Here is a 26,968-nt window from a genome sequence, read left to right as displayed (position 1 = left end):
GATTCCGCACTCTGCACACCTTTGGTCAGCCTTGTCCCTGTTTTGCTGCTCTCTTTCAGGGCAGCATGATGAGACATGACCGGGGTGTCCGCAAGTCTAAGAAGTGACTGGATCCTGTGGTTGCCCTCCTAGGCCTCTACCCCGTCCTTGTCCTAACGCCATCATCGGCACAGGTCAATAATCCATGAGGACCGCGTTGCCCTCATCGTCGTGTGAGACGTAAGGGTATATGTAGGTTTCCTCGTCATTCGGCTCCTCCACGTAGTGTACTGGAGCATCGCTCGGTGGGTGGGTCACATAAGGACCAGGCGGTCTAGGAATGCCTGTAGGATTTATATCCATTCTAAGGACGGTTGGTTTCATATCGTTAGGCGTGGGTAGAGCCAATGGGGTTCCCCTTCCGAAGAATGGCTGCGGCCTGTTAGCTAGATAAGGCTGGCCGTAGGGTTGCGAGTATGGAAGTCTTCTTGGTAGTTTGCAATGTGCGATATCATGGCCGAACTTACCGCAGTTAGCGCAAGGTCTTGACTTAGGGTCTTGACACTCGACCGGCAAGTGGTTTCCGCCACAGTACACACATTGGATGTGCGGGCACGTTGGTCATCTCAACATGTCTTGTATCTTGGCTAATTCCATCTTGACCTCAGCCTGTCTCGGCAGCCTTCCCCTTATCTTGAGATGATGGGATTGACCGCTCACACCAGAGGCTGACATTCTCTCTGAGTTTTGTAGGTTGGTCTCTTCTAGATTTGAGCTCCTAGAGCTCCGCTCTTTCAGTTGGTCATCATCGACTCTGATGGCCTCCTCAAAAACTCTAGCCACCACGTCCTGCTGCAAGCTTGAATTGCCTGCCAATGCCTTATATAACTCCTCGTCTCTAATTCCGCTGATGAATACAGTCGAAATTGCTCTGTCAGTCGGTCGCTCGCCTAGAGGGATTCTCTTAAAGAGATTCCCCACATGGGTTACGTAGTCGCGGATGTCCTCATTCTCTTTCTACTTGACGTTCATCAAGCGTACTAGCAGGTTATTGGAGTATTCGGGCTCAGCGAACCTCTTGACGAAGAGATCCTTGAGATTATTGAAGTTGGCTCGTTCCATGACATCCAGGCTTGTATACCACGTCTTACCCTTGTCGCCTAAGCAAAGCCCGAATGCTTGCGAACGTTGAGTCTAGTCATTGAGGCTGTTGGCTTCGTAGACTTGCTCAAACTGCTCAACAAAGCTGTATGGATCGTCATGCGTTTGGTACTTATCGAGCTGCTTGGCAACAATGGGTATTTTGGTCTGGCTCTTTGAGCCTTGGTTTGCCCCTAATCATGCGAGCAGAGACGTCGCTAGTACATTGGCACTCTGCTCCACTACGGTGTTATCGAGCAGCCATTTCATGAGGAGCTCACTCAATGTCAGGTCTCCTTCTAGTGCTCTTTCATGGTCTGCTCGGTTTCGGCCGGCTAAGTTCAGCACTCGCTACACCTCATGCAATTCCATGCTTTGCCTTTGGCTCCTAACCTGTTGATCCTTATTATAATCAGCTATGCCCTGCAATGCCTTGCGGGCTAGTCTTCTCTCCTCCTCTAGGTCTGCAATGATTGCGTCTATTGTCCTGCCGCGGTGCTCGTACCGGGCGTGCGTGTCGTAACTGCTCACCATCTGCTGTATAGCATCTGGGAATACACTCAAATCGAGCTCTCATTAGACCGATGGTCTGAGATTTCTTCCGTCATGGTTGAATTCTTTGCGCCCCGCTGCGCTGTCGATCAAGCTGAATAGTCTTGACAGATCCTCGTTGTTGGTGCTCCTTGCTTGGTCCTACCTTGCGCTTCAATTGTTCGTCTATGTCTTGGGCCCTCTCCTATTGGTGGGTTCCTTGAGCGATTTATTTGAGTGAGTTCCTTTGATTATTGAATACAAACCTCAATTTATGGTCACTTGGTGAGTGTGTCGTTTCTCGTGCACTTGTGCCCAACCAGGCTTTCAGCTTTCTTAAGTGTACTTCAAGTGTGAAATTCAATGTGAGTGCCGCAAGCAATTCCTCAACGTCTTACTCACTCTCGCTCGTTTCGGGCCTGATAGGCTTGTAGGTCCATTTTTCGGCCATTTAGTCAGGGTTTAGGGTTTCCTTGTGTGTTGCCTTGTTCACTTCAGGTCGATCAGGTTTTACGGTTCAGCAGCTTGCGTCCAAGTCCTTGGGTCCCTCAATTGTCCACTGCTAGCCGCTAAGCGGCTGTGTACTACAATTTCTCTTATCACGTGTGCTAGAATCAAGTTCTGAGCACCCAAAGAGTTTCGACAAGTTGCACTAATGTGTATTTGCCAGGTCGGGTCAAATTTTTGACAGATCTGACAAAAGTTACACTCGGACCAACTGGGCCGAATTGCAGGGTCCGAATAGGTCACTCAGACGGGCCGAGGCACGGGGTCGAGGGCCGAATTTTTCAGATTTGACTCGGACGATTTTTATTCGGACAGGCCGAATGGCGGGTTCGAATAGGGTAATTCGGACGGGCCGAATGGCGCTTGGCCGAGGGCCGAATCCCAGGTGTGGCCGAGTGCCAAATTTGAGACTCGGACGGGTTGCTCGGACGGGAGGCCGGATGTGCCACGTGGTAAGGAGCGTTGACTCGGACGACCGAGTGGGTTGACTTGGACAGTTACCTCGGACGGTCATCCGAGGGTCGACTAGGCCAAGTGGGCCGAGGGCCGATTCTCGGACTCGGCCCAGGAGAGGCCACTCGGACGGGCCGAACGCGGTGCACGTAACCCGCACGAATGCGATTTCAATCGTTTCACCCAATGTAGGCCGGCGCCATGGTCATGCACTTCCAGATCCTATCTAGGGAAGTAGAGGGAGAGGTTTGTATACCTGAACGGGCCAGTAAATGCGTCAATCACACGGGCTGGGGCTCTCTAGCTCTCTCTCTTTCTCTCTCTCTCTCACTAAAATGGCACAAATGAGCTCTCTTTTGGCCTCCTGGCTCTTATATGCCTTCCCAAATGTAGCACTGACGCTTCCAATCACTCTCTTGCTGATCTTAGGCCTCATTAGCGAGCATTTTGCACATTTTGCTCGATTTTTTCCCTGTTTTGTCCTGTTTTGAAACAGTAAAACCTACCCTTTTTCGGTTCGATTTCCTAACTCTAACCTGCGCTAAATGCAACGAAGATCGAAGGCAAAAAACTGAAATAGATCCTCCATGCTTTCCGATCATCAAACAACCAAAATATCCCAAAATACTTACTTGTTTTGAAGATTAAAAACACACAACTTCCTACCTATCTCAAGCTCCGTTCGGGGATGAGTACCCTACTTCGGTGCTCGATATGAGGCGCGCAAGTGCTCAAGCTTGAATCTGTTGGTCCCGGCAAACGGAACCAAAATGTGGGAGCTTTCACTCAATCGCCAAGACCCAGGGACTGCTTATTGTTTCAAGCGTTCCAAGCGAGCTCTAATGGCTATCTCTCACCTAGTCGACGCGCCGTCGATCCTACGAGTGCAGTGAGCTTACCTTGATGCTTGATCGAGTACCCTCCTCTCTCTTGCACTCTGGTAGCTCCACGATCCTTGATGCTAGCTCAAGCATCCTCAAGCCTCCTCCATCTCCAAGCTCCATCCTCCATAGCCACGCGTGCGAGAGAAGAGAAGAGAAGAGAAGAGAAGAGAAGGAGATGGTGAAGAGCTTCATCCTCTTGGTCCCTCACTCTCACACACACTCACTCCCTCACACTCTCACACTCCCTCTCTCAAGAGCACACACAAGCAAGAGGGAGAGAAGAAGAGAGGAAGAAGAAGACTCTTTTTGCCACACACAAGAATGAGCTTCTCATTCACTTTTCAACTTTATATACAAAGCCCTAAATCCTTTTTGGGTAGTCATCCCCTTTTCCCTCTTTTACATGGCCGGCCGTAGCCTAGGCCCTTTTTCCCATTTTCCACCATTCTAATTTATCCTATTCCCAACTAATGCATACACTTTGCACAGGAGCGAGCCTGGCACTCTTTTACAAAGATTCGGGGGCGCTCCCGCATTTTAATGGTGCGCCCTTTTTCTCTTTTGTTGTCTCGGGCCGACACCGAAGCTTTTTGAGGGTCGTGCCCGAACATTTGAATTTTTCAGGGATTGGTTACCAGTCAAGGCGCCTTTTTCTGCTTTTATCCTGCGTCTTTTTTGCTATTTCTATTTTTTCATTTTTTGCTCCTCTGTGCTGTGGAAACACGGTAACATTGCGAAAACATGGTAACAACAAGACAGTGGAAACTCTCCAGAGTCAATCACTGAAAGAGAGCCAACATCCCGGACATTCGTCCAATGGGGTCTCAAGACTACATGTGGCCTCAGTGAAGTGGAAGGCCGACATATGGCTAGCTATGTAGCCTACAAAACTACAAGAAAATGGCTCTCATGAGCTTGCAAGGGGTCTAGCAACTGATCACCAACATCGTGACCCTAATTGCTATGCACAGCTATGTCATCTAGGCCAATAAGTGTCTCATTTTCAGCACAAACTACTTGCTGTAATGGCACTATAGTAGCTGTAAAATCAACCATAAAGCATACTGAACGCTCATCAAGAGGCCTGAGAGGTGTCTGCGTCTCATAGAAGATAGTATGACAGTTGCGTATGACCTGCTGGGCATTCAGATCCCATAATTTGTAGGCCTTAAAGTCACCATCTCCATTACCAAGGAGGATACATCTATGTGACATAGACCCATGTGGCATACATACAGATGCTTGGCAGCCAAACATCCTCAAGTAATCATAAGAGGGCTGCATGCCACTCCATGCCTCATGGGGTGTAATACCATCCAAGGTCAAGCACATCGTCCTGTTAACCAAATAGACTGCCATCATAAGGGCCTCAACCCAAAAGCCATAAGACAACCCAACTGTGGTAAGCATAGAAGCAACCTGTTAACCCCAAGTCAAGATGGCAGAAAAAGGAAGGAAAAAGCAGAAAAAAACATGAAAAAAGAGCAAACACACACAGGTGACCTCCAAAGCTAAGCTGGGGCAAAAAGCACAATTTTAAATGAAAGGTGCGTTAAAAAACTTGGAAAACTCTTGTAAAAGAGCTCCAGGCTCCCTCCTATGCCAATTGTAAAATATTAGACGGGTGTAGGCTAGAGGTATAAGGCTAGAAGAGGGAAATGGAAAAATGACCTTGCCACAATGGCCGGTCATGTAAAAAAGGGATGGGTGCCCATGGGATTTTAGGGTTTGTATATATAGAGTTCAAAAAGTGAATGAGAGCTCATTCTTTGGTGTATGGCTAACAAGAGCTCTCTTCTTCTTCTCTTCTCCTCATCTTCTTGCTTGTGTGTACTCTTGAGAGAGGGAGTGTGAGAGTGAGAGGGAGTGAGTGTGTGAGAGTGAGGGATCAAGAGGATAAAGCTCTTCACCATCTCCTCTTCTCTTCTCTTTCCTCGCGCGCGTGGCTATAGAGGATGGAGCTTGGAGATGGAAGAGGCTTGAGGATGCTTGAGCTCGCATCTAGGATCGTGGAGCTACCGAGGTGTGCGAGGGAGGAGGCAACTCGTATCGGCATCAAGGTAAGCTCACTACACTCGTAGGATCGATGGCGCATCGGCTAGGTGAGAGATAGCCATTAGAGCTCGCTTAAAGCCGGGACCAACGGATTCAAGCTTGAGCACTTGCACGCCTCATATCGAGCATCGAAGTAAGGGATTCATCCCTGAGCCTCATATCGAGCATCGAAGTAAGGGATTCATCCCTGAAACAGAGCTTGAGATAGGTAGGAAGTTTGGGTGTTTTTTATCTTCAAAACAAGTAAGTATTTTGGGATATTTTGTTTGTTTGATGATTGGGAAACATGGAGAAATTATTTCAGTTTTTTGCTTTCGATTCTTGTTGCATTTAGCGTAGGTTAGGATTAGGAAATCGCACCGGAGAAGGGTAGGGTTTACGGTTACAAAACATGGCAAAAATCGTGCAAAAAATGGTAAAAATCTCGCTTGTGATGCCTAAGATCGGCAAGTGAGTGATTGGGGGCATCAACACCATACTCGGGAAGGGGTATAAGAGCCAAGAGACCAAGGGAGAGCTCATTTGTGACCATTTCACAAAGAGAGAGAGAGAGAGAGAGAGAGAGAGAGAGAGAGAGAGAGAGAGAGAGAGAGAGAGAGAGAGAGAGAGAGAGAGAGAGAGAGAGAGAGAGAGAGAGAGAGAGAGAGAGAGACATCGTACGATTCGATCTGATCTCACCATCGACGAGCCCACTGCTCTATTCAGGTATATGAATTCCTTCCCCTATCCCCCTAGATAAGATCTGGAGGCTTATGCTTGCTATGATTGATTAAATCGCAAGAATCGAGCAAAATCGACCTCTCACTATCGTCATCATGCTGTGTTTGGCCCCTGAGCGGTCGCTTTTGGGCCGAGTCCCAGAATCGGCCTTCGTCCCTCTTTCGTTTGGCCCACTCGGCCTGAAACCCTAATCGGCCCTCGGCCACGTGTCATATTCGGCCCTTGGCCCAAACCTACTCGGCTCGTCCTAGTTGACCATTCGGACCATCTACTAATTTTGCCCTCGGCCCGTCCGAGCCATAGGATTCAGCCCTCGACCACGTGTCATATTCAGCCCTCAGCCCAAGTGCTTCGGTCCGTCCGAGTGACCTCGTCCGAATTGACCATTCGGCCCTTCTGAGCCAACCTGTCCGAGCGACTTCATCCGAGTCTGCGCCTCGGCCAATCTGAGTCTACCCTGTTCGAGTCACGAATTTGGCCCTCGGCCCATCCGAGTGACCCACTCGGACCCTGCAATTTGGACTAGCTGGGCCGAGTGTAAATTTTTATCAAATTCTCAGAAATTTGACCTGACTCGGCTAGAGCTTAGCAACGCAAATTGTCGAAAGTTCTTTTGACGCTCAGAACTTGATTCTGGCATACGGAATAGATGAAATCGTAGGAAGCAACTGCTTAGCAGCTTGAAGTAGGTAGCACTGCGACCCAGAGACCTAGATGCAAAGCGCTGAGCAGTTAAAACCTGGTTGGCAAAAAACAAACGAGACAACATATTAGAAAAACCCTGAACCCTGTCAAGGCGGCCAAAAATTTGACCAACAAGCCTATTAGGCCCGAAACAAAGTGAGAGTGCGTAAGACGCTTCGAGATTGTTTGCTGCACTCACCTTGAATTTTTGCACTTGAATGCACTTAAGGAAATTGAAAGCCTGAGCACAAGTGCACAAGAAGCAACACACACACTGAGTGACCATAAATTGAGGATTGTATTCAATAACTGAAGGAACTCACTCAGATAAACCACTCAAGGAACCCACCAGTAGGAGAGGACCCAAGACGTAGACAAACCATCAATGCGCGAAGTAGGACCAAGTAGGTGGTGTCAACGACGTGGATTTGACAAATCTACTCAACCTGATCGACAGCTTGGTGGAGCACAACACGACTATGGCAGAAGGAGGCTTAGACCATGGGTTTAATGAGGAACTCGACTTGAACGTCTTCCCAGAGGCTATTCGGCAGGCTGGTCAGTAGCTACGATGCACACGCCCGGCACGAGCACCGCGGCAGGATGGCAGATGATATCATTGCAGACCTAGAGGAAGAGAGAAAACTAGCCCACAAGGCTTTGCAAAGCATAGTCGAATACAATAGGGACCATCAGGCTAGGAGCCAAAGGCAAAGCACTGAGTTGCGTGAGGTACAGCGAGTGCTGAACTTAGCACAGGTAGAAATCGAACAGATCACGAGAGAGCCTTAGAAGGAGACTTGACGTTGAGCGAGCTTCTCATGAAGCGATTGCTAGATAATACAACAGTAGAGCAAAGTGCCGTGGCACTAGCGACATCGTTGCTCTTAGGATTAGGAGCGAACCAAGGCTCAAAGAGCCAGTCTAAAATCCCTATTGTTGCCAAGCAACTCGACAAACACCAACCCCACGACGATCCATACAGCTTTGTAGAGCAGTTCGAGCAAGTCTGCGAAGCCAACGGCCTCAATGACCTGACTCAACGCTCTCAAGCATTCGGGCTCTGCTTAGGTGATAAGGGAAGGACTTGGTATACAAGCCTATATGCCACAAAACGAGCCAACTTCAGTGGCCTCAAGGATCTCTTCATTAAGAGATTTTTCAAGCCTGGATACTTCGATAATCTGCTAGTACGCTTGATGAACTTCAAGCAGAAAGAGAAGGAGGACGTTCGCGACTACGTAACCCACGTGAGGAGTCTCTTCAAGAGAATCCCTATGGGTGAGCGACCAACGGAAAGGGGAGTTTCGACTGTATTCATCAGTGGAATTCGAGATGAGGAGTTATATAAGGCTTTGGCAGGCAATTCGAGCTTGCAGCGAGACGCGCTAGCTAGAGTGTTTGAGGAAGCCATCAGAGTCGATGATTGGCTGAAAGAGCGGAGCTCCACGAGCTCAAACCTAGAAGAGACCAACTCGCAAAGTTTAGAGAGAGCATCAGCCTCTAGTGAGCAATCAGTCCCATCATCCCAAGATAAGGGGAATGGCACCAAGACGACTTGGTTGATGTAAAGATGGAGTTAGCCAAGTTGCAAGACATGTTGAGATGACCAATGCGTCCACACATCCAATGCGTGTACTGTGGCGGAAATCACTTGTCAGTCGTGTGTCAAGACCCTAGGTCAAGACCTTGTGCTAACTGCGGTAGATTCGGTCATGACGTCATGCATTGTAGATTACTAAGAAGACTTCCGTACTTGCAACCCTACGGCCAGCCTTATCTAGCGAACATGCCGCAGCCACTCTTCGAAAGGGGAGCCCCATTAGCCCTCCCTGCGCCTAACGACATTAAGCCAGTTATTCCTAGGATGGACATAAACCCTATTGGCATACCCAGACCACCTGGTCCTTATGTGACCCATCCACCGAGCGATGCTCCAGTCCACTATGTGGAAGAACCAAATGAGGAAGAAACTTACATACGTCCTTACGTCTCGCATGACGATGAGGGCAACGCTGTCCTCATGGATTATCGCCCCGTGCCGGTGATGGCGTTAGGAAGAGGACAAGGTAGAGGCCTAGGAGGGCAGAAGTAGGATCCAATCACCTGTTGGACTTGTGGTGATCCAGGTCATATCTCATCATGCTGCCCTGAAAGGGAGCAGCAAAATAGAGACAAGGCTAACCAAAGATGTACTGAGTGCGGAATCACTCATCTCTTCGTCGATTGCCCAAAGCAAAAGCCGTCTTCTAGCTCAACTAACGTACCATCTGTCCCATTGGGGCTATTTGGTGTCGAGAACCTCGATGGGGAGGCTACACCTATCCCATTGTGGCTCATGACCCATGCCCAGACAAAGCAGGCTGGCATATCAGTGCCAGGACCTAGCAACCTTGACGCAGCTTCGATAGGGAAGAAAAGTCGCAGGCGGAAGAAGAAGAGGTCGAAAGCTAAAATCGTACTAAAAACAGAGAGTGCTACAACTCTGCCTACTGGAAAGAAGGTCTTTGACGCAGAGGTAGAGACTTCAGCCCCTAAGACGGCCGAAAAGGGAAGTGCTAAGGTAGGGAAATATCCGCATCCGAAGCGACAGTTAGAGGCCATAGAAAAAGTGAAGGAATGGGTGAAGGAGGCTCAAGAGCATCTAAAAGAAGCTGAGCCCATCATAGAGGACGAGATCGATGATCTCTCCAGCATAAGCACGCCAATCTCACCTCCTCAACCAAGGTCGGGAGAAGCAACTGCACCACAAGCAGTGCCACTAAGGCCAAGCCTTGATTCTACAGGGCCGTAGATCAGTCACGGCCATTGGCTAGGACAATTCAGGTTAGGAGAAAGACGAGTACCCAACGATCTCTTGACCACGTTGGTGACTACCCCTGTAACATTTAGCTTGGGAGATCTGCTTAGGCAGCATCCCACCCTATGGCAAGATCTTAAGCAGTGGGTTGAAGGGTCATGAGAGCAGGTCACGGCGGCAGACCCTCATGACCATGATGCAGAGACGCAAATATCGAGTTTGATGCTGCACTCTATGCCTAAATCCTTACATGTCAATGCCTTTTAGGAAGATTTCGAGATGCATGAAATCTTACCGGTTCTAGCCCTAGGCGATACAACGAGAAAGGGAATCGTGGATATGGGAGCTGGGGTTAGTGTGCTTAGCCACGCGGTGCTTCAGACTTGGGAAAACCCACCTGTCGAAATTGCTAGGTTTAATGTCACATTAGCAAATGGTATGAGAGTCAAGCCATTTGGGGTGCTTAAGAATTGGCCAATGAAGATCGCAGGTGTCTAATTCTCTGTGGACTTTATAGTCATGAAGAGAGTGGACTATGATATCCTATTAAGCCGACCTTGGATGCGCAACGCTAGAGTCATCGAAGATTGGGGTAACGGCTTGATCTTCCTTGGAAATAGAACGGATGCCGTGAGAATAGAGATGGACACTTGTAAGACCTCACCAGTCGACTTAGATGCCATCTCTGCTATCCTCAAGGGTAACACCCATGTCAAGAAGTCCTATGGGCCCTTGACCAAGTATATCCTATGCCCAGAGGACGAGCGGGATTGGATGCACGTCCTTGCTATAATCGACCTGCTTTTCTCAGATCATGAGGCGTATGAGCAAGCCGTCAAAACAATCGGCAAGTCTAACGACACACCCTCCGTATTAATATGCATGATGGCAGGAACCCTTCGTGGGAAACTGTTAATCCCAACACGAAGAAAGCAAAAGGAAATAGAAAAGACGTAGGGCAAAGGCGAAGAAAAGGTAGCTCGACTGAAGAAAGAATAGGAGAAAAGACCAAAAGCGCAAGGGTAACCTTAAAAGTCCAAGGCAGCTGCAAAAAGGGAAAGGTGCATTTTTAAATACAAAGGCGCACCCTGAAATCTTGTAAAAGAGTGCCAAGCGGTGGAAAATCCGGAAAGCTAAAATAAAAGACAAAGACAGAGACAAAGGCCAAGGCAAGATAAATGGAAGGCAAAGGCGCACTAGGAAAAGCACAAGACAAAACTTGTGTAAAAGAGCGTAAGCGCATTGCGATTTAATTCAAGGAGTGTCGGGCTCTAACCCGTGCAATTTGTAAATATAGATGGGCGGTGGAAAGAAAGCTAGGAAGATAAAAGGACAATAGGAAAAAGGACCTAGGCTACGGCCGGCCATGTAAAAAAGGGAAAAGGGGATGACCGCCCAAAATGTATTTAAGGTTTTGTATATAAAGTTGAAAAGTGAATGAGAAGCTCATTCTTGTGTATGGCCAAAAGTAGCTCTCCTCTTCTTCTTGCTTGCTTGAGCTTATTCTTGAGAGAGGGAGTGTGAGAGTGTGAGGGAGTGAGTGTGTGAGGGTGAGGGATCGGGGAGGAGAAGCTCTCAATCTTCTCCTCTCTTCTTCTCTTCTCTTCTCTTCTCTTGTCTTGCTCGCGGCTATGGAGCTTGGAGCATGGAGCTTGAGGATGGAGCTTGCTTGAAGCTTGCACTTGGATCGTGGAGCTATCGGAGTGCATGGGAGAGGAGATAACTCGATCGGCATGGAGGTAAGCTCACTACACCCATAGATATGGATGGCGCGTTGGCTATGTGAGAGGTAGCCATTAGTGCTTGGCTTGGAACGCTTGAAACAATAAGCGGTCCGTGGGTCTTGGTGGTTGAGCGAAAGCTCCACATTTTGGTTCCGTTGCCAGGACCAACGGATTCAAGCCTTGAGTGCTTATGCGCTTTGAATCGAGCATCGAAGTAAGGGCTTTCCCCAAACCGGTGCTTGAGATAGGTAGGAGGGGAGGGGGTTGAAGATGGTATTCGATCTCCTTGGCGAGTAGGTTTTTTGCTTTTTGAGATTTATGTTGTGAGATGGAGTAGTGTAGGTATTTACTTTGTAACTTGGATGCATTAGAGTAGGAGAAAACAAAGAAAAACAAAGAAAATAAACATTAGGGTTTACTGTTGCAAAATAGGGCAAAAACAGGGCAAGAATCGTGCAAAAGTGGTAAAAGACTCGCTTGTGATGCCTAAGATCGGCAAGTGAGCTATTGGGGGCGTCAATACCGTACTCGAAAAGGGATATAAGGGCCAAAAGTGGCAAGAACAACCACATTGTGCACTGCAGGGTTTCAGGAGAGCAGGAGAGAAGAGGAAAGCTTGGTGAGGGGATCCGCTTCGATCTTGGCATCAGAGAGATATTTAGCCAGCCCAGGTAATTCTACACCTTCCCCTGCATGAGTAGGATGGATGTGGAGCTGCTTGATTAGGGGGAAGGCCTCTAGCAACCGGCACGGCAAAATTTGTGATGCCTGGCAAAAAAATGTGCCACGCTCGGCGTGTTCGAGTGACGACGATTCTGGGCTGAGTCCTAGAATCGGCCCTCGGACCCTCGGCCATTCAGCCTCGGCTCACTCGGCCCTCTTGACTACATTCGGCCACTACCACTCGGACGCCCACGCTTGGCCCGTCTGAATTGAGCTCTGGGACTACCTTGGAACTCAGCCTCGGCCCACTTGGCCCTCGGACAACTGGGTTCAGACCGGCCAAATTTGGTATTCAGACAATTACATATGGCCATTCCCACTCGGCCCTCGGACGTGCCGAATCGGGCACTCGGACCAGTTGGGCCGAGTGTACAATTTCACCAAAATTTCAGAAAATTTGACCTAACCCGGCTAAAACTCAGTAGTGCAAACAGTCGAAAGCCCTTAGGACGCTCAGAGCTTGGTTATGGCACACGGAATAGACAAAATCGTAGGGCGCAATTAGCAGCTAGTAGGCAGTTGCGAGGCCAGGGACTTAGACGCAAACCGCTGAGTGGAAAAGCCTAATTGGACCCAAAAACGAACGAGGCAACAAATTAGAAAAACTCTGAACCCCGAAATTGACCCCACATGCTACATAAGAGCGGAAGGCACATCATAGATCCACCACGGGGCCGAAACTTTGAGCAAGTGGTTCAAGATTTGGTTAAACGATTCTCCAAACTGTGCATGGTGTTTACCGTAACGGCCCTATGGGTCGGGGAGGGGACTACCCCCTAGATCCCTGCAGAGGGGGCTCTGCCCCCTCTGCACCTCCCCCGAGTAGGTTGGAGAGAAAATGTGCGCTGTGACAGGTCCTCCAAATTGGACCCTAGTGTAGCAATGGCTCTACATGAGCATGGATTCTCACTTGCAAAAGAGCAACCAAAAGCCCTTACCCGAATAGAGACAAACAAAGACCCTAGAACCTCAATGGGCCCATCTAGCCAACAAGGGCAAAAAGGCCACACTGCAAAAACACATACGTGTTGCATTCAAACTGTATCTAGCCAAAGCAGAAAGCAACAACATCAAGCTACAATAGCAAGAATGACTAGATATGACAGTCCTGACGATAGATGCTCCTTGAATAGCACTACACTGACAATTTAAGGCACCAGTGGAGAATCCACATCTGGTCATGCAGTTGGGGACTCAAGGGCATTTGTCAGAAGGCTTAAATTTACAAGCCAAGACCCGGAAGATGAAGACATAGTACCACCTGCTTATCTTAGGGTCAAACTCACCGCGAAAAGAAAGCATACTATCGATGCTCTGATTGATGAAGGAGCAGATTTTAATGTCTTGACCTATGAAGCATGGACTCTACTAGGCCAACCACAGCTCACACTGACTAATGCAACTCTTAGCCCTTAATAGGGGACATCCACAAGCACTCATAGGGAAGTGCAAAATCCTTGCAACAATTGAAACTGAAAGCTTGCCTATGCTATTTCATGTTCCTTGAAATAGTGCTAATTGTGGGAAGGAAACCCTCCTAGGAAGACCCTTCAAAAGGGCAACCAAGTGTGAGGCCGATTATGTAGCATAAAGGATACACCTAACACTATCGGGTGTGAGGATAGTCACAACCTTTAGCAAGAGTGACCTCATCGAACCTCGAGGGAAAGGCAAGGAAGATGCTGACATAACAGCCAAGCCCACTAAGAAGGCAAGGACTTGTTTGAATAGTTGATGCAAGCACAGGTCGAACAATGAGAACCAGTAAGTGAGGCCATGACTAAAACAAGAAGGTTAGGAGACAACGCCAAGGACGGGCTGTGGACTTACAAATATCATAGAAGACCCCAAAAGAGACCCAAGCCTCATAGACGAAGGCATCAATGGAGGGTCAGCACAACACCACGATGGATATCCAAAGCGTTGCTATGTGCTCAAGGGTATTACACAGGAAACCGATGGATTTGGGTGCCAAAACCCCCTGCTAAACCTCCTCTGTCAATTGACGACCAGTTTGTATCAAGAGCAAAGAAGCGTAGGAGGAGACCTAAATGAAAGACCAAGTCTCGAGTCAAAAACATTGGAGTGACCGAGCCCCTCACGATCGAGTCAAGAAACTAGACGAGACTAATCGGAGGGTAGATCCTCAGCCTAGCATGCTTGACAAGCAGATATCAGATATAATCGTTGAGGATACACGAAAGCCACTAGCACCCAGGGAGCCTTTGATTCCCCAAGAAGATAAGGAGCACTAGAGGCACCACGCTGCTTGTGAGATGGCTAATTTCTTAACAAAACAAATGGCACAATCGTCTAATAGCCTTGAGCAAATCATTCAGTTAGTGCTAAGTCCACCTAAGAGTCCTAGATCTCCTACACCCTTTTTTGCCAAACGGACACTGGAAGCACAACAACAGTCGTCAAGGGCGGCTGCTCAATCCCAATCTCCATCTCCATCTAAGCTTCCAAATATCCAAGAGGTGGGACATGACACCATCTGTAGCTCTCGGCCCAAGGATATGCCTATGCAACCTAAGGTGACTAGATCAACTCATGCTCGATCTACATAGGTGAATGTTCAAATGGAAACAAAAGACACGACCACTTCCGATTGCCCTAGGGACTTGACACCGCAATCCACCAAGAGTAGCTAGCCCACTAGATTAGCTGCTACTACTTCCAATCAGGGATCACAGCAGTCACAGCCCTTGGGCGTGACAATGCCCCTTATAGAACGTGTCCTTAGTAGTTCACCTGGGGAGGAGGTGCCGCAACCAGTGTCCTTGACAACTGCAACACTTTCAAAGCGCCTAAAGCCTAGACTCAAGGAGTAAAATAGAAGGGAAGAGCTAGACTCTTCCAAAAGGGAGACAATTGTACCCTCACAACCTGGCAAGGCTAATCAACAAGCCATGGCTATGACCCATGTGGACATACTAGAGAAAGGAAAGGCTAAGGCCCAACCAAGCACAACAACGGTTGACCTAGTCCAGGGTCCTGAGTCGTTGAAAGATGCACCTTCACTAACCAAGAAAAAGAGAAGAAAACAACGGAAACAACAACAGTTGCAGGTGGTTGAGGACCCCAAGAGCATTGAGACTAAGAGCACTGGAGAGCTGGGGAATAAAGCATCAAGTCCATCCATCAATGAATCCATTGATGTCTCTCCTAATAGCGGTGGAACCTCAGACACATCCGTGTGCTCTGAAAAATCAAAGCACCCGTTGCCATCAATAGTTGCTTGCAACACTCAATCCACCGACAATAGAACTTGCATTCACCGATCAAGGGTGGATATAACTCTGCCACAATAGGACGACAAATTCATACCAGTCACATCCAAGGAGAACTAGGACACAATGACGAAGCCTCAAGACAAACATGGAAACCCCAAGCGCATGAGCACTCTTAGCGTTGACCAATCTTGCTCATCTAGGCTTAAGCCCCCAGCTATGCTAAAGCCTAGGCAAACTCCTAGAACCTTGCATGAGATGGCAACCGAGCAAGCCCTCGTTGAACATAGAAGTGTCGCAGAATGCCTAACTGAGTTGGATGCCAAGCTCAAGGTATTCGCACATGTCTATGTCCTGGCAGACATGCACGCATTCCCTAAAGAGCAACTCGCGTAGTCATGAGCTACCGGAGTGCGCGGGAGAGGAGGTAACTCGATCGGCATGGAGGTAAGCTCACTACACCCGTAGATATGGATGGCACGTCAGCTATGTGAGAGGTAGCCATTAGTGCTCGGCTTGGAACACTTGAAACAATAAGCGGTCCGTGGGTCTTGGCGGTTAAGCGAAAGCTCCCATAGAAACCTAAGCCTGTCAACTTCCAATTCCCAACCAACAAAAGGGAACTCCAGGAGATACTGGAATACTGAATCTAGCTGGCAATCCAACTGCAAACTTCAAACCACTCCAGGACCTCTTAGATGAATCCAAGTGGCAATGGACGAGAGTACATGACTTAAACCTCATGTATAATTGGGCCCTAGTTCCTGACCAATGACAAGAGATATACCAAGCCGTAGGAGATGACGAGCAGTCTGACGAAGAGGATTCTAACGACGAATACAAAGACTGCCAATCCTTCAATGATGAAAGTGAGGGTGAGGTAGATACCGTGGAATACGACATTGAAGGACAAGAAATAGAGCAAATACGAGCAGACTCCAAGCCACATAAAAAAAGTATCTTCAGGATAAAGCGAGGAGTCATGCGCATGGAATGTGATCGTGCCTGGTTGGAACATGTAGGAGCCATAAACCTTGAGCAAGCAGGCCTAGCCCAGCTAGGAACGACATCAGTGCTTAGGATAGAGTCGCCGTCCGAATTGCGCCTACTAGGGGAGACCACCTCCTCTAGCGAGGACAGGGAGTTTGACTCTGAGTCGAAGGTTAGTTCGGATAGTAATCCAGAAATCCTAGGCCGACGCACCAAGGGGGACCTACCCGTCCACCTGAGGCGTAGACGATTAAGGCCGAAAAAAGCAAAAAAACCCAGGGATACACGAATGGAAGAACAGCAAAAACCATAGGACCTCCCTAAATGATTTATGAAATTCAAAAAAGGGGATAGGATAGTAGTTCTGTTAAGTGCCAAGCATCAAGGGCAAATGAGGAACCGATCGAGGGACCAACCAAGGTCAAGGAGGTGAACCTAGCCCAAGAAGGGGAAACACCCCGACTAGTCTTCATTGCCGATGACTTGACTGAGGAAGAAGAAACAAGTCTTGTCGCTCTCTTGCGAGAGTACATAGACATGCTCGCGTGGTCCTTAGAAGAGCTTAAGGGGATAGATTCGAGTGTCGTGACTCACAACATATCCGTGACGCCAGACGCAACGCCGGTCAAGCAGCGAGACCGTACCCTATGAATCCAAAACATGCTCATGCTGTCAAAGAGGAGATTGATAAGTTGATGAGAGCGGGATTCATTTACAAAATTGAACACATAGACTGGGTATCGCCCATAGTCATCGTGATGAAGAAGAATGGAAAAATCCGAGTGTGCATCAATTACAAGATGGTGAACACTGCTACTAAGAGGGACAACTATCCATTGCCGTATACCAAGCACATGCTTGAGAGAGTGGCGGGCAAGGAAGCCTACAGTTTTCTGGACGGCTTCTCAGGGTATAACCAGGTGCAAGTGCATCCTGCGGACATGCACAAGACTGCCTTCGCCACTGAGTGGGGAGTCTTTGCTTACATCATCATGCCCTTCGGGTTGACTAATGCCCTTGCCACCTTCCAACGCCTCATATGCACCATCTTTAAAGACATGCTTCGCAAGGAGTTGGAAGTCTTTGTCGATGACCTCTGTGTCCACTCGACCTGGATCGAACACTTAGACAAACTCTACGCAGTCTTTGAGCGGTGTCGCTTATATTGTCTCTCCTTGAACCCCTTAAAGTGCCAGTTTTGGGTAAAGCATGGATGCATCTTAGGGCACGTGGTGTTGAAGAATGACATTGCCACTGACTTTTCAAAAGTCAGGGTTATTGTTGACCTTCCACCCCCAATCAACTACAAGGGAGTTCAATGCTTCCTAGGCCATACGGGGTACTATCGGCGGTTTGTACTGAACTATGCATTGATCGCCAGACCTTTGTACAAGCTGTTGATCGAATGGACCGAGGCATGCCAACAAGCATATGAAGAGTTGAAAAAGGCTCTAACCACAGCACCAATACTACGAGCCCCAGATTGGACCATTACTTTCCACGTGCATATCGATGCTTCTAAGTTTGCTGTGGGGGGGCAGTGTTGTGCCAACCTGACGAACACAACTTAGACTATCCAGTGAGCTTTGCTAACAGACAACTCACTGAGATAGAAATGAACTACTCGATGACAGAAAGAGAAGGATTAGCCATAGTGTTTGCTGTGAAGAAATTCCGGCACTATCTATTGGCCACACCTTTTACCTTTTTTGTGGACCATCAAGCCTTGCTCTATCTAGTAAACAAACCTTGTGCTACAGGATGCATAGCTCGGTGGCTCCTTCTGCTCTTGGAATTTGACTTCTCTGTGGTTGTACGGAAAGGAAAATAGCACTACATGGCTAACTATATGTCACTCATTCCCACAGGAGAAGTCGTTGGACAAGGCATTATTGATAAATTACCCGACGCCCATCTATTTAACGTGTCCAGTGAGAGAGATTTATTCAAGGCTGATCTAACTTCATATTGGGCGGATGACATAGTCCAAGTGCTTGAACACAGACTACCTAATCGACCGATAGAAAAAGCCTGACTTAGGCGATTAATCCTTAAGATCCAACCCTATTAGCTGATCGTGGGCCAACTCTATAGGCTGGGGCAAGACGGATTGCTGCGCAGATGCGTATGCGAACATGAGATGCACGATGTGCTCTCAGAGGCACACTACGGCATTGTTGGAGGGTACTTTAGCTGAGATACGACAGCACGAAAGGTGTTGCAATCTCAACTATGGTGGCCCACACTTTTCCGTGATCCAGCACGATTCATCAAGCATTGTGACAAGTGCCAACGGACAAAAGTTTCGATTCGCAAGGATCAGATGGAGTTGACCCCAGTTATTGCATGACAACCCTTTGAAAAATGGAAAATTGACTTCATAGGACCCATCAATACTGCGGCACAATATTCACAGGCCAAGTACATTATTGTGGCCATGGACTACGTCACGAAATGGGCAGAGACAAGAGCGACACGAAAAAACGACGCTAGGACGACTGCCAAGTTCTTATGGGAGCAAGTGATCTCGCGATTCGGCTGCCCCATCGAACTGGTTAGTGACCAAGGCACGCACTTCATCAACAAAGTGATAGTGCATCTCCTGTCCACCTTTCTCATCATCCATTGCAAATCCTCGCCATACTACCCTTAGGCAAACGGTCAGGTAGAATCCACAAATAAGATTCTTGTCAATGACCTAACCAAGGTGGTCTCAGCCTCATGCAAGGACTGGGACAACAAGTTGATGGTAGCTTTGTGGGCTTATCGCACAGCTTATAAAACGGCTGTCGGTCAAACCCCCTTCAGGCTGACCTATGGAACTGAAGCGGTTCTACCATTAGAGTTCTTCATTCCTAGCCTGAGAATAGCACTTCAAGAATGATGGGAAGGGAAGGAGGCATGGACGCAACGCCTGGTCGAACTCGAACGCTTCTCAGAGACTCGCATTTTAGCCACCCATGCGCTTATATGTGAGAAGGCCCGATGCAAGAGCTGGTTTGACAAGCATGTCAAGCAGTGCAACTTTGAACAAGGTGATTTAGTGCTCCTCTACTCAGTTAAGGGGCATAAGCAGAAAATGAAATTTAGAGGTCTTGGACCTTTCAAAGTTCGTGCGATCAGCCGCACAGGCAATGTCGAGCTCGAGACCTTAGACGGTGAGGGCATAGGCTTCTTCAATGGTAGTCGTGTCAAGAAGTACTACCCTCCCACCCATCCTTTGCACGAGCCCCCAATGTTAGAACCGCCTATCAAGATACGAGTGGCCACAATCACTGAGATTGATGATGAGGATGAGGAAGCCGTAGAGCCCGCATACCTCCATATCACAGTCTTTGCAAAACAAACATATGCTTTCAACGCTTTGATCAATGAGGGAGCAGACTTCAATATCTTAACTCACGATCATTGGACTCAACTTGGCAGACCACCACATCAACCCACTAATGCGAAATTAAGCCCATATGGGACCCATTCTTACACACTTCTCGACAAGTGTAGAGCCGCCATTTCTATCGAGTCTGAGACTGTCCCAATGATTGTTTACGTGTTGCCAAATGCTAAAAACGCAGGCACGGAGTTACTGCTGGGGTGAACTTTCAAAAAGCAGACTCACTGCAATGTTGATTATGAGTCACAGCACATCCACCTCGCAATAGGCAATGTTCGCATTGTCACAGCTTTTAGTAAGGGCTGCATGATCTCATCACTGTCCGCAATGCCACCGGTAGAAATATCTATAAATAACCAAGTCCAAGGAGGGGGGTAGTGCGCGGTCGCGCCACCTCCCAGATTTCATGAATTGCAGCCCACAACAGCAAAACCTAAGGCCCAATAGCCTTGATTTCAATGGCAGCCTAAGCAGCCGCAACTGCCGCCTAGGAGTCGACGCTCCTATCCTCATAAAACCAAAAACTCTAAACCTAGGAGGCCAAGACACAGTCACTGAAAGCACTATATGATCAAGCAAAGATGGGTCCCTAAAGCCCTCTTGCATGCGCAAGGCTACTATGTGGGCAACACCTGGCTGTGGATCCCTAAGGTCTACACGGCCAAAGGCACTACTCATACACCGCCCTCAAGCTTGATCAACCCAAGCCCCATAAACCCTCCAAACCATAAGCCACAGTGCTCTCCAAAACTACAGCCATCCGACTTATCCACGTCTAAACTCAAGAGAGTCACACAAGCCTATCGGCCCAAACAACATACTTCGTCACAAGAGTCATCACCCGACCAAGTCAATCAGACTCCCCAAATCCAACCTGAATGCAGCAGTCCATCAGTTGTGGCTGCTCCTAATCCACCCATAATCCAAGCAGCCCAACCGCAGACTCAAGAACACTCCCAACCACAACTCTTTGTTATCACAGGCTCTAGTTCTAGCAAACATCGACCACTCGTCGGCCTTATGCCCTCCTATGAATACAAATCCTTTTTAGCGCTGGCCGTCGACCTCGCTGAGGACACCATGGATTACTTGGTGGAATGCATTAAATGACTAGACACCACCTTCATGTCGCTAGCACTAAGCTACGACCGCTTGGACTTAGGACTATTGGAGGAACCCTTTGCAACTGAAGTTAAAACAATGCCATGCTCCTGGGAGACCTTTGAATTCGGATCACAAAAGCTTCTCGCTCCACTGCTGAATTGCTCAACAACGAGATCTCCAAGGAGCAAGCCATCAAACAGCGCCTCATCACGTCATACGATCAATGAACCACTTCTGCTATCACTGATCAAGAAATCATAGCATTATCAAAGCTCGGTGATACCGACTCCCCGTTCTTGAGGCATTGGTCCACTCTTAGGCTGCAATGGGAAGTTGAAGGGTGCCGCATAATGACCAACGCTGAGCAGCACCGCGCCATCAAAATAGAGGAATATGACCCCACATATGTCGCGCCAACCTTGTATAGAGTGTTAACCACTCTTTGGGGCCGACCCATGGAAGAACACATGAAAGGACACCCCTACCTCGACCGCTTGTTGACTGAGGAAGAGTTACACATTGCTAGCTGTGCAAACTCTGGTGACTTCCTAATAGATGTTCTCACATACATCATGCAAGTGGGGATTCGACCCTTTGATCTGGACCGTGAAGCTCACTTAGAATACAACCCCCAGTTCTATGATTGGCTCCTTCACAAGTAACTCCTATACCACCATGCCGAACGCCCTTGCCCTTTTGACCCTAAATCCTAGGAAGGATTTTTCTCAAGCTGGAAGGGGGGAGGGGGGGTAAAGGTAGGAGCTTTCGCTCAACCGCCAAGACCCACGGACCACTTATTGTTTCAAGCGTTCCAAGCTGAGCACTAATGGCTACCTCTCACATAGCCAATGCGCCATCCATATCTACGGGTGTAGTGAGCTTACCTCCATGCCGTTCGAGTTACCTCCTCTTCCGTGCACTCCGGTAGCTCCACGATCCAAGTGCAAGCTTTAAGCAAGCTCCATCCTCAAGCTCCGCGCTCCAAGCTCCATCACCGCGAGCAAGAGAAGAGAAGAGAAGAGAAGAGAAGAAGAGAGGAGAAGATGGAGAGCTTCTCCACCCCACGGTCCCGCACCCTCACACTCTCACTCCCTCACACTCTCACACTCCCTCTCTCAAGCACAAGCTCAAGCAAGCAAAAAGAAGAAGAAGAAGAAGAAGAGGAGAGCTACTTTTGGCCACACACAAGAATGAGCTTCTCATTCACTTTTCAACTTTATATACAAAACCCTAAATCCCTTTTGGGCGGTCATCCCCTTTTCCCTTTTTTACATGGCCGACCATAGCCTAGGTCCTTTTTCCCATTGTCCTTTTATCTTCCTAGCTTCCTTTCCGCAGCCCATCTATATTTACAAATTGTACGGGTGAGAGCCCGGTGCTCCTTGAATTAAACCGCGGTGCATTTGCGCTCTTTTACACAAGTTTTGTCTTGCGCTTTTCCTAGTGCGCCTTTGCCTTCCATTTCTCTTACCTTGGCCTTTGTCTTTGTCTTTGTCTTTTATTTTAGCTTTCCGAATTTTCCACCGCCTGGCACTCTTTTACAAGATTTCAGGGTGCGCCTTTGTATTTAAAAATGCACCTTTCCCTTTTTGCAATTGCCTTGGACTTTTAAGGTTGCCCTTGTGCTTTTGGTCTTTTCTCCTCTTCTTTCTTCAATCGAGCTACCTTTTTTCCGCCTTTGCCCTACGTCTTTTCTATTTCCTTTTGCTTTCTTTGTGTTGGGGTTAACAAGTAAGATGAATCAAATCAGGCGAATTAAATCAAAATTAGTGAGCCACATAAACATATATTATGAAAAACGGATGGGGTAGGAAAAAGGGGCATGGAAACTTTGAAGTAAAGGGCAAAAAGTCAAAGTCTGAAAATGAAAATCTACATTGGTTCTTAATGAATTCATTCAAAAATCATAGAGTTTTTCTTTTTTAGCAATCAGCAAATTACTATGTGGAAAGCACTAATGAAAATTACGGTTTATGATAGGAACAAAAAATATCGCAACAAGACCGTGCCCACTGGCTTCCATTCACGGAAGAGGAGAGAGCGCAGTACAGCATCACCCTGGAGAGCTGCGCCTACAACCAACTAAAATTTCGAACTATTCACAACATAGAAGGATTGGTGGCCAAGGAAGAGGTGGCCAAGAGAGTCGTTGAAAACTGCAACTTCACCAAGTACCTGGAAAGATTCGCACAAGAACCTGACCACACAAGGTGCGTGGAATTTCTCAGGTCTTACGACCCTGACAACAAATGTGGCACCATCACAATAGGAAGGGGACAAAATGCCAAGCAAGTGTTGGTTCGCTTAACCCCCGCCTTGGTGGAAAAGGCACTGGGACTAGAACTGAAAATAGAAAAGAAGCAGAAGAGAGATGTGTACGCAATGCTGGGAATGAGAAAGGAGGACGTGCTGACAAATGACGACATCAGCATTCAAGACATCCCTGATGCAGAAACCAGATTGCAGGCAAAACTGGTACACACGCTCTTTTCCAGCCAACGCTACAAAGCATTGATGCACCAAATCAGTGTGCCGGTACTGGAGAATGTGGTGGCTCATACCCTGCATGAAGTCGATTGGAACGGCTATGTGCGCAAAACCATCAACCAGGTGGCTAAAGCATTGGCTTTGGGAAGTACGCCAGCAGGTGGAGAGTCTTCAGCTTCCAAGGCCATAGAAAGGAAGAAGGCATCGCCCAAGGCCTCATTTATCGGCCAAGGAAGCATTTTGACTGCGCTCATCCAGGAGGCAGTAAAGGAGACATATAATGCAAAAGAAGGAGAAGGAGAAACGCGAGATAGGTCGTCCCCTCACCAAGACAAATAAGGATCCACCGACAGAACCGAGATCGAGGAAGAAGAGGAAGAACAGAAAAGCAATAAGAAGACCAAGAAACCCAATAAGAAAACAACCCAAAGGAAGAAAAAGGATGACAAAGGCTGCAAGAAGGAGAAAGAGGACTTGGAAAGTGCCAAAAAAGAATCCCTTAAGGAGGCCAAGGAGAGGGAGAAGAAGAAGAAACACGAAAAAAAAAAGGAAAAGGAGGAATTACAGAAGGCAAAGAAGGCGTCAAAACAGGAGGCTGAGGAGAGAAAAAAGAAGGAAAAGGAAGAAAAAGACAAAAAGGAGGAAGAACGCTGAAAAACAGAAGCGGAAAGGCAAAGAAAAGCTGCAGAGGAAGACGATGAACTAAGAAGAAAGGAGGAATAAGACCTGGCTGAGGCTACACGCCGGTCTATCAAACAACAAAACGGGGCAGATGAATTGGGGAATCTGAGCTCGCAAAGAGAAGAAGGGCCTAGTTCTAGACACAGGCACCGGAAATCATGCCGCCCACTGTCATTGAGGGCAAGGGCGAAGCCCCAATTCACCCGATTCCTCCCCTCATGGTACCTCCCATCGAACCAACCACCATCACCCCCAACATCCCGACCAGTGCCGATGTTTCAAATTTCATGGCATGGATGCAATACTTCATCAACAAAGAAATGGGCTAGGGACAAAGCACCGAAACTACGGCCATAGGGCAAAAGAGGCTAGCCAATGATGCAGAATCAAGGCAAGACCCTAAATGGCAGATGGTAGAAGCCTCGACATCACCAACCCACACAGCGATGATGCCATCAACTAACTACAACGAGTACATCGCCGAGCTACTCTCCCAATTGGAGAAAGCTAAGGAGGAACGAAAGATAGCTGTGGCTGAGTTGGCGGCTGAAAAGGAGTCAGTAGAGCTACCTTCCAACTCGATAAAACTAGAATGATAGCCATGCAACAAAGGGAGATCTCGGATCTCAAGCAAGAAGTGAAGGCTAAGGACGATAGGGAAGAGCACTGGAGGCAGCTACTAGACAATGAAACACAAGAACTTGTGAAAATGCAAAGATAACACAAGCTCCTGATCATGCAATATGAGGAGCTCATTGCAAAAACCACCAAAGTTGAAGTGCTTATGGCTGAGCTCAATGCTAGGGACGAGGAAAGAAAACAGAACATGGAGCAGCAGCAGAACGAGATCGAGTCCCTGACCGATCAGCTAAACTCCAAAAAAGAAGAACAGGAGAAATTGGTCAGCGAACGGGAAGACCAAGAACAAAGGCTCACAACCCTGGTTCTAAGGCAAGGAGAGAGCCTAGAAGAGATGAACAAGAGAGCAGAGGAGTGGGCCATGCAGAATGAAAGAAGGGCGAAGACACTCACATGGCGCCTTGCTCTGGTGGAAAAAGAGAAGATCATCGCAGAGAACAAGGCAGAAGCTGCCCAGGTGGCCTTTGGTGCCCAAAAAAAGGCCTTCCTCAACACAATCATGGACACCACCCACCCAGAGGAGGGAGAATCGTTGGAGGTGGCACAAAGAAGCTTAACATTGCACGCAGAGCCTTGCATGTAGGACTGCAAATGCCACCTCAACCTGCAGAGGTTAGACTGAGACTGGAAGAGCAAAGGAAATACCTACTGCTGGCCGGCCTAACCCCCCAGGAAATAAATGCCATGGGATTTGAAGAGGGAGCACAACAAGGAGACCAGCAGGGGGAGGAAGCAGAACTCAAATTCGACATGGGCAGATTCAGAGAGGATGTGATTCCACAACCCCCCTCGCTGCAGTCTCAAGAGCAATAGCAGGAGGACCCATCTGCGGAGAGACAAGCCACACTTAAAGAGAGACGCAGGAAGTTAGTCGAAGAAGCCAGGAAGCAGTTAAGGGCCAAGCTAGCCGTGCAACCATCCGCACCCCTCCCACCTTGCCCTGATAACATCCTAGCTGGATTCCACGCAGAGCTAGTGGTTTGGGAGAGACAAGAAAAAGAAAAGGATCCAGTACCCGCTTTCTCCTACCCAATAGCCTGCGGAGGGTCTTGCCGCTTAAGGTGATGGAGGAGGTGATCGCGATTGGTGGCCGACTAGGGCAAAAGTGGCTAGAAGAGAGAGAGAAGACCCCCACCTCTTGGGGTACTGAAGAGGCCGACTACTGCAAAATAAAGTTTTTGAAGTTCCACATATAGTACAGGGCTATAAAAGCCAACCCCTGTGGAGGAGGCGAGTATGTGACATTAGTATGCTCGCCTGGATGGCGTTTTGTAACACACTACCCTTCGAGAGGAACAACCCCACATACATGGCATTCCCTCAAAGGGTAGGTGTGGATTTTGATGCCACCCTCCACGGGCGTTACGACTTTCCTATTATCTATAACTCCAATGTAGTATCCTTCGAACATGTCCTCCTCTTTAACTCAGAAAGCCTAGATGACTCTATGTCGCGCTTCCTTGTAGATTTCTCTTCATGCCCCGACCCAGCTTTTGTAACTACATGTAACTACCTTAGATTACTTAAGCTATTACTTAAGCAGGACCCGACTCCACAAGAGCACGGCCTGCCTCCCCTCTTCTTTGACCCTAATGCCATTGATAGCTGCGCCATGGCTCGTCTCATGATGAGGGCTAGTCTCCTCCCCTCCTTTTGCCTAGCCCTCCTAGAAGACATGAATGACAGCCAGTTTACTAGGTGCAATCAGCCTTTTCTCTCCACCACCTCTCTCCACGTCCACATGAATTCGAAAGGATACATGCAAAGCTACCAATTTTTGAGCAAATCCATCCGACCTCCTTCCCCTCCTCATTCAGATGAAGAGAATTAGACCTTGGCTGTCATTCCACTACTGTAACTTCAAAAAAAAAGAAAAAAGAAAAAAAGAAAAGAGAAGAAAAGTAAAAGCGAAGAAAAGAACAACATGAAAGGAAAAGCACGAAAAACACTGTCCACTGATTGGACAACATAGCCCACTTGCAGAAGCACTTACCACCACATAAAGCACGATCACTGCACCTAGGGGTTCTCAAGTTAGGCGTGCCCGATGGCTTCGGTCGGCTGGCTCCACTCCTAACCCCCTAGCCCTTTTGCTCCCCCACTTCACGCTTAGGGTACATCAAGGGCAGGACATACCTAGGGAGGTAACACTCGCCTATGGTTAGACCTGTCACCCTAAGCCACTTGCACTGCACCTCCCTTGGCACAAATGGGATCCTCAAGTGTGGAACATCACCCACGCT

The sequence above is a fragment of the Lygodium microphyllum genome, chromosome 28, assembly GCF_053477565.2.
Source record: "Lygodium microphyllum isolate KBCC chromosome 28, Lygodium_microphyllum_v1.1.10, whole genome shotgun sequence".
Taxonomy (NCBI): domain Eukaryota; kingdom Viridiplantae; phylum Streptophyta; class Polypodiopsida; order Schizaeales; family Lygodiaceae; genus Lygodium; species Lygodium microphyllum.
Note: the sequence above shows the minus strand (reverse complement) of the source record.